The 5,670-nt window shown below is 41.7% G+C and overlaps 1 pseudogene; it reads right to left on the bottom strand.

Moving 5' to 3' along the window:
* Nucleotides 1-332: 332 nt before the first annotated feature.
* LOC129076307 (saccharopine dehydrogenase-like oxidoreductase) lies at nt 333-1,527 on the bottom strand (annotated as a pseudogene).
* Nucleotides 1,528-5,670: the final 4,143 nt, after the last annotated feature.

The raw sequence follows: 5,670 nt of genomic DNA, 5'->3' as shown, positions 1-5,670 counted from the left end.
CTGCATTCCCACCAACAGTGTACTAGGGTTCCCTTTTCTCCACAGCCTCGCCAGCACCTGTTGTTTGTTGATCTGTTTATTATGGCCATTCTGACAGGTGTGAGGTGGTACCTCATGGTGGTTTTGATAGGCAAGCTAGTATAATTTCCTGCTTTTAATGTGTTCCTGTCTTAGATCTGGTTATCTTTTCCCCATATAGTGAGACAGGCTTATAGAAGAACTTCAAATATCAAATTGAAAAAGCTGTTAATTCATGGATTTTAATTTCCATTTTATTCATGGAAATTAATTCTTCAAATACTTAAGCTTCAGAGCTTCTAATGACACCAAATTCAAGCCAAGTTGGTCAAGTCTGTCAATAAACTTGTTCTGGAGAATGCTGCTCCAAATGTGAAGACCCCATCCACATTAGGAAGATCAGACACATTATTTAGAAGAGACATGGCTGCCTCGATCATAACTATGGAGGTAGCCACATAGCCAGCCTCTAATGCCTTCACCTGAGAATATTGTGTTTCCTTGACCAAAGAATGTCATTGTAAATGATGAGGCAGCAATTGGTTTTTGTGTTGGACCTTGTTTTGAAAAATAACCAAAGGAGAATAGCCATGGGAATTCTATGAAAAGTTGCCTTCCAATGCCAAACTTCACAAAGAATAAAGAGAAAAGCCTAGCAAACATCAGCTTAATAACAGAGGTGATGCCTCCCACATAATCAGCAAACTGAACACATGATTGCTCTAAATTTTCATGCATGTAAATTCACTTCACTGCAGCCATCTATTCTCAAGAAAGGAATGGAATAACTGTTGAATTCTCTGTAGTAAAAAATGGGCAACTTTCTTTTCAGTTTTGGACCAAAAATTGGGACGTTTCAAATTTGTCTCTTTTCACAGTTTTTTCAAATTACTCTGCTCTCCAAATCCATAAACTGCTGACTTCCAGGTAGTATCATAAATGCACAACCCCTAAGGTCCTGAATGTATAGTCAGGAAATTTTCCACCACAATCAAAGCACCATTCATTTTATTTCTGGTATATATTAATCCCAGATCTTCCAAAATGGAGTAAAATCTATAGCTTCCAATGATATAAACCTCTTTTTATTCAGATTTCTCATGATACTTCCATTACATTAGTGTCAGAAACCAGGGTCTTCCAGAGATGTCAATACAACAAGTTACATTTTCAATACATGTTTTACTATTGGTCTCCATAAAACTGTTATGGTTCTACAAAACTGAGGAGAACTGTTGCCTATTTAGCCATTTCATCAAGTGAGGCAGGATTAATGATATCAAAACTTCTTATTCCAACTTCAAATGATAATGTCATTCTTCCCAACTTCAGAGCAGCCCTCTCCAGCACTTGCAGCTTCTCCTGGGAACAGCCCACCATGGCCTAGGGCAGGCAGGAGTTCCTCTTCAGGTCCACCTGCTCTTGGACCACTTCCCCAGTCATGAATTGACTGGTAAAGCCAGAGACACTGAACATGCCCAGATGGAATGACCTCTGCTTGGTAACCATGATGAACCTACTATAATGAGTTTCTTATAAGTCTTTATTGTGTTTTATTGATGATGACCAAAAATTCGTGTTTTAACCAGAGTGTGCAGGAAAATGTGAGTAATTCATTTTCTGGTGATGATAAATTTACTATTTTGTATTTTATAGCATAAAATTGGAACACTACTTTTTCCAGTCATGTCTTCTTTTGAACTCTTTAGACCAAAGTCACTGCATTCCTGAAATGGGATCTCCATCAATGTAGACCACATACCTGCCTTTCATACACTAATTCCAGAGGGGAAACAGGCAAGATGCCAATGGGTAGAGAGAAATGAGTCATCTCATTTGCCCAAGTAATTTCTGTCCCCCATTCTGAGATGACTTAAGATCACCTGGGAGAGTAAAGCATCACCATGTGGAATAACACCAATAAAGAACATAGATAAGAAGGGCTTATTGCATTGCAAAGTAATAGTCTCGAAAGTCCCCAATAGAGATAGGCACTCCCAACCCCAGGGACTACCAGACATTTGTCATAAAAGCTGCAGAGGGAATGGAGTGACTATAGGATAGCCAGGACTGAGGAGGTGCAGAGTGTAGAGGACCCCTGTAACCAACCACCCCTTCTTCCTTGGCTGCAGTTGAGGAGAGGTAGTACAAGTTAGAATATACCTTAGGTGACACACAGACTCTCATACACAGGCCAAGCATGTCAGCCAGAAGTAGGCTGTAGCTAGTTCAGAACCCTGAATTCATTCTGTTTCTAACACGAGTGAGAGTCACCAAAATCAGAATACTGACACCATTTTTGTGTCCCAATCTCATATATCCTCATAGAAGAAAAAAAAATACTACAGTAGTGAGTAGTGGTAATCCATAATCCACTTCCCAGAAAACTCCTCTGGAGCCTGAGTCTGGCTCTGAGTCCTGGATAATTTCACAGATGCAAAGTTGAGCTGAGATATTCCTTTGAACATCTAATTGGCCCCACATGCCTAATAGAAGGTTTGCAAGTGCCCCAAAAGAGAAATATGAAGACTGGGATTGCCATGAGTCCTGGTCCAGAATCAGAGACCACCACCAAAATAGCTCCACTGTTATGGCCCAGCAAGTCTCAGGCATGAGAGCGGGACTTAGAAAATTTCCAGGCATACAATTCCAGCAACTGGGACCCAAAAAGAACTAGGCCCAGGCTCAGAGTGCCTGCCTGTCCTGGCTGGTCATGGTCAGCCAAGAGGGACACAGACAATTTCAAAGAAAGCACTTTTCTGAAGCACAGGATCTTGGACAGGGGTGTCACTCCCCAGGAATCATGGAGAAAGAGCATCCCTCCCCACCTGAACAAGTAAGACACAGAGTGGAGCTCCTTAGGCAACTTTCAGTGAGGACCTAATGTAAGAGAGGAACAAATGTTGTTTTGAGCCACTGAGATTTGGGGTTGTTAACCACAGCAATTTAGCCCATGCTGATTGATACACAGGATGACAGCTGTCACCAGGAACAGAACTGTCAGTTCAGACTAAAGCATAATAACTGAACAGAAAGATGTGTTGAGGGATGTCAGTACCAATATGCCTTCTGCTATTATCAAGTTTTAAATATTTTTAATTGATAATGTTTTGGTGAGCCAAACCCAGATTCTTAACATTTTACTTGACAGGACTATACAATGATGAAACTCTTTCATTAGAACACTAACTGCACCCCTACTGAAGTGCTCTGCTTTGTCCTACCCTAGACATTGGCCATGTGAACCTAAAGTAGAAAAGGGAGCATAGTCTGATCTTCCTGACCATAATCCTGCAGTTGCTCAGTGTGTTACCCAAACTGCAACCCTGCCACACACCCCTGCAGGCTCCAAAGCCTCCACCGGGCCTCTCCCACTGACTACCCATGTCTTTTATGAAACCTTGAGGACACAGAAACTGAATAATGAACCAAAAGCCCCATTCCCCTGATTTCCTCCTGGAGGCCTTCATCTGCTGGAAATAATAATGCCTTTTCATTTCAGCTTTTAATCAGCTTTCATATTCATTTAAATAGTTTTGATAAAATAATAAAATATTTGAAGAAAAGAGAACATGTAATCTCATTCCTTCCTGGGGTGTCCTTCTTTCTCCAGTCAACAACAAATGGACCCATAAATGGTGCCTGTAAACCAGCAGGGAAGCCTCCAGATCCCATCACATTTGCTACTGACACCTGCATGGTTTAAGACTTCAGTGGGTCCTTGAGAACCAGCAACACTCCTTTCCATGACATGGGACAGGCTGAAGAAGTTTCTGCTAAGGTTGAAAATTCTGGGACACACTCTCCTTGGGAGTATACACTGCAGCTATTTTCCTCAAGATCTTGCTCCTTCTACCCAGGGGACCCCAACCTCTGGGCTAAGGACCAATAGCAATCCAGGCCATTTTAGGAACTGGGCTGCAGAGCAGGAGGTGAACTTGAATATAATGCACTTAAATCATCCCGAAACTACCACTCCCCATCATGGTCCATGGAAAAATTTTCTCCCATGAAACCAGTCCCTGATGCCAAAAATATTGGGGTCCACTGCAGAGCTGCCACTATGCAGTGTGTGGGCAGCCTACCCCCACCAGCCGTTCCGTGCCTGTCTTGACCTCTGACCTCTTTTCCTTAGGGTGGGGTACCACTCCATCTCTCCTTTTTTTGCCCTTAAAAATCTTTAACTAAATTTCTTCAATGTTTTGGGCTTCAGGAAAATCAAATCCCCAATGGCCATGTTTTAAAAGTCACTTTTGTTTGGGCTCTGTAACTCACTGTCTGCCCCACTCCTTACATTTGTTCACTGAGTCGGGGACATAATAGTCTGTCAGCCTTGGTGGACTGGTGTAGAAATGTGGAGGAATACAGGGAGAAATACTGAAATTAATATCCCTCCAAAGAACAGAATAAAACAGGATAGAAATGCCTCAGGTGAGTGCACATAAAATAGACACATACATATGCAACTTAGAAACCCACATAAACAAACGTCATAGACTAAAGAACTGATCATCTGAACCTGAAATTTTCAAGTTTGATCAAGTCAAAGCAGAATTTCTTACACAGTTTCTTATGAATCTAAGTGCTCAGCAGGTGCTCTGGTGGATTCAGAGTTTTTAACAGATACCTCTGATAAGTGATTCTAGAAGCCACTGTCCCTTTGTCTAATGCAGTTACTTCCCTGGATCAAATCCCATTTGGAGCTATAAAGTGCAGAGGAAACAATGTAAAATGTGCCTGCAAAGTGAAGTAAAAAAAGCTTTATTCAGGGACTTCTGAGCCCAATTGTCTGTAATTAAGCTCTTGCTTCTGCTACTCCCTGGCCTCAGCTATGACTGGAACATCACTGCACGGCTGTGCTCTCTTCACACTTGGGTCTATCAACAGTTAGAGCCATGTTTGCCTCAAGTCCAGCACTTGTGGGCTTTCTGCATGTCCCAGTGAATGGCTTTTTTAAAAAAAAGAACATTTTGCAAATTACTACTCTGTAGGTCAAAATTGTCAATTCTTCCTTAAAAACAACTGCTGCACCCCATTTTGAAAATGACTATTGTTATATAGCACTGTAAGGAAAAGACCAAGATTATTGAATAGAGCCATCAAGAGCAATTTAGACCCATTTCATGCCTGCCATATTTATCCCTGCTCCTTGATGGAGCTGTGGTATGTGAGTATTTAACACTCTTTGTAGAGAGGAGTGTCAGCCCAACTGTGCATTCTTAATGGGTCTGCCTCTACAATCCAGGAATGAATGGGAGGCCTAATTTTAAATGCAAGTACTGTCTTTGACATACACAGAAAATGAGCTACTGCAAATCTGAGTAGGATTTGGTTTGTGGATTTTTAAAAGTGTATGTAAATGCATAGAACTTACTCTATATATAGAAGTAGGAATGACTGGGCAGGTGTGACTTCTGTGTGTGATGGACCCCAAGATGCAGGGAAATAGAGGGTTGTGTTGTATAGGACCCTCCTGATAACACACTTTAAGAGTAGATTTCAACATACAAGCTATTGCATAGATGTGTATGGTTTGCAAACTACCCTCTGCCACCTCTGCCGTGTGATGATAAGTGGTGGCAGAGACATCCTACAAAAAGAAGATTAAAAGTACTCCTATCTTTGGGAGCTAAGTGGGGACAGCCAGGTCCG

Source organism: Pteronotus mesoamericanus, unplaced genomic scaffold (genome assembly GCF_021234165.1).
Source record: "Pteronotus mesoamericanus isolate MK-2021 breed Mesoamerican mustached bat unplaced genomic scaffold, CSHL_Meso_final contig_59, whole genome shotgun sequence".
NCBI lineage: Eukaryota > Metazoa > Chordata > Mammalia > Chiroptera > Mormoopidae > Pteronotus > Pteronotus mesoamericanus.
The sequence above is the reverse complement of the archived record's forward strand: the minus strand, read 5'-3'. Positions and strand labels throughout refer to the sequence as shown.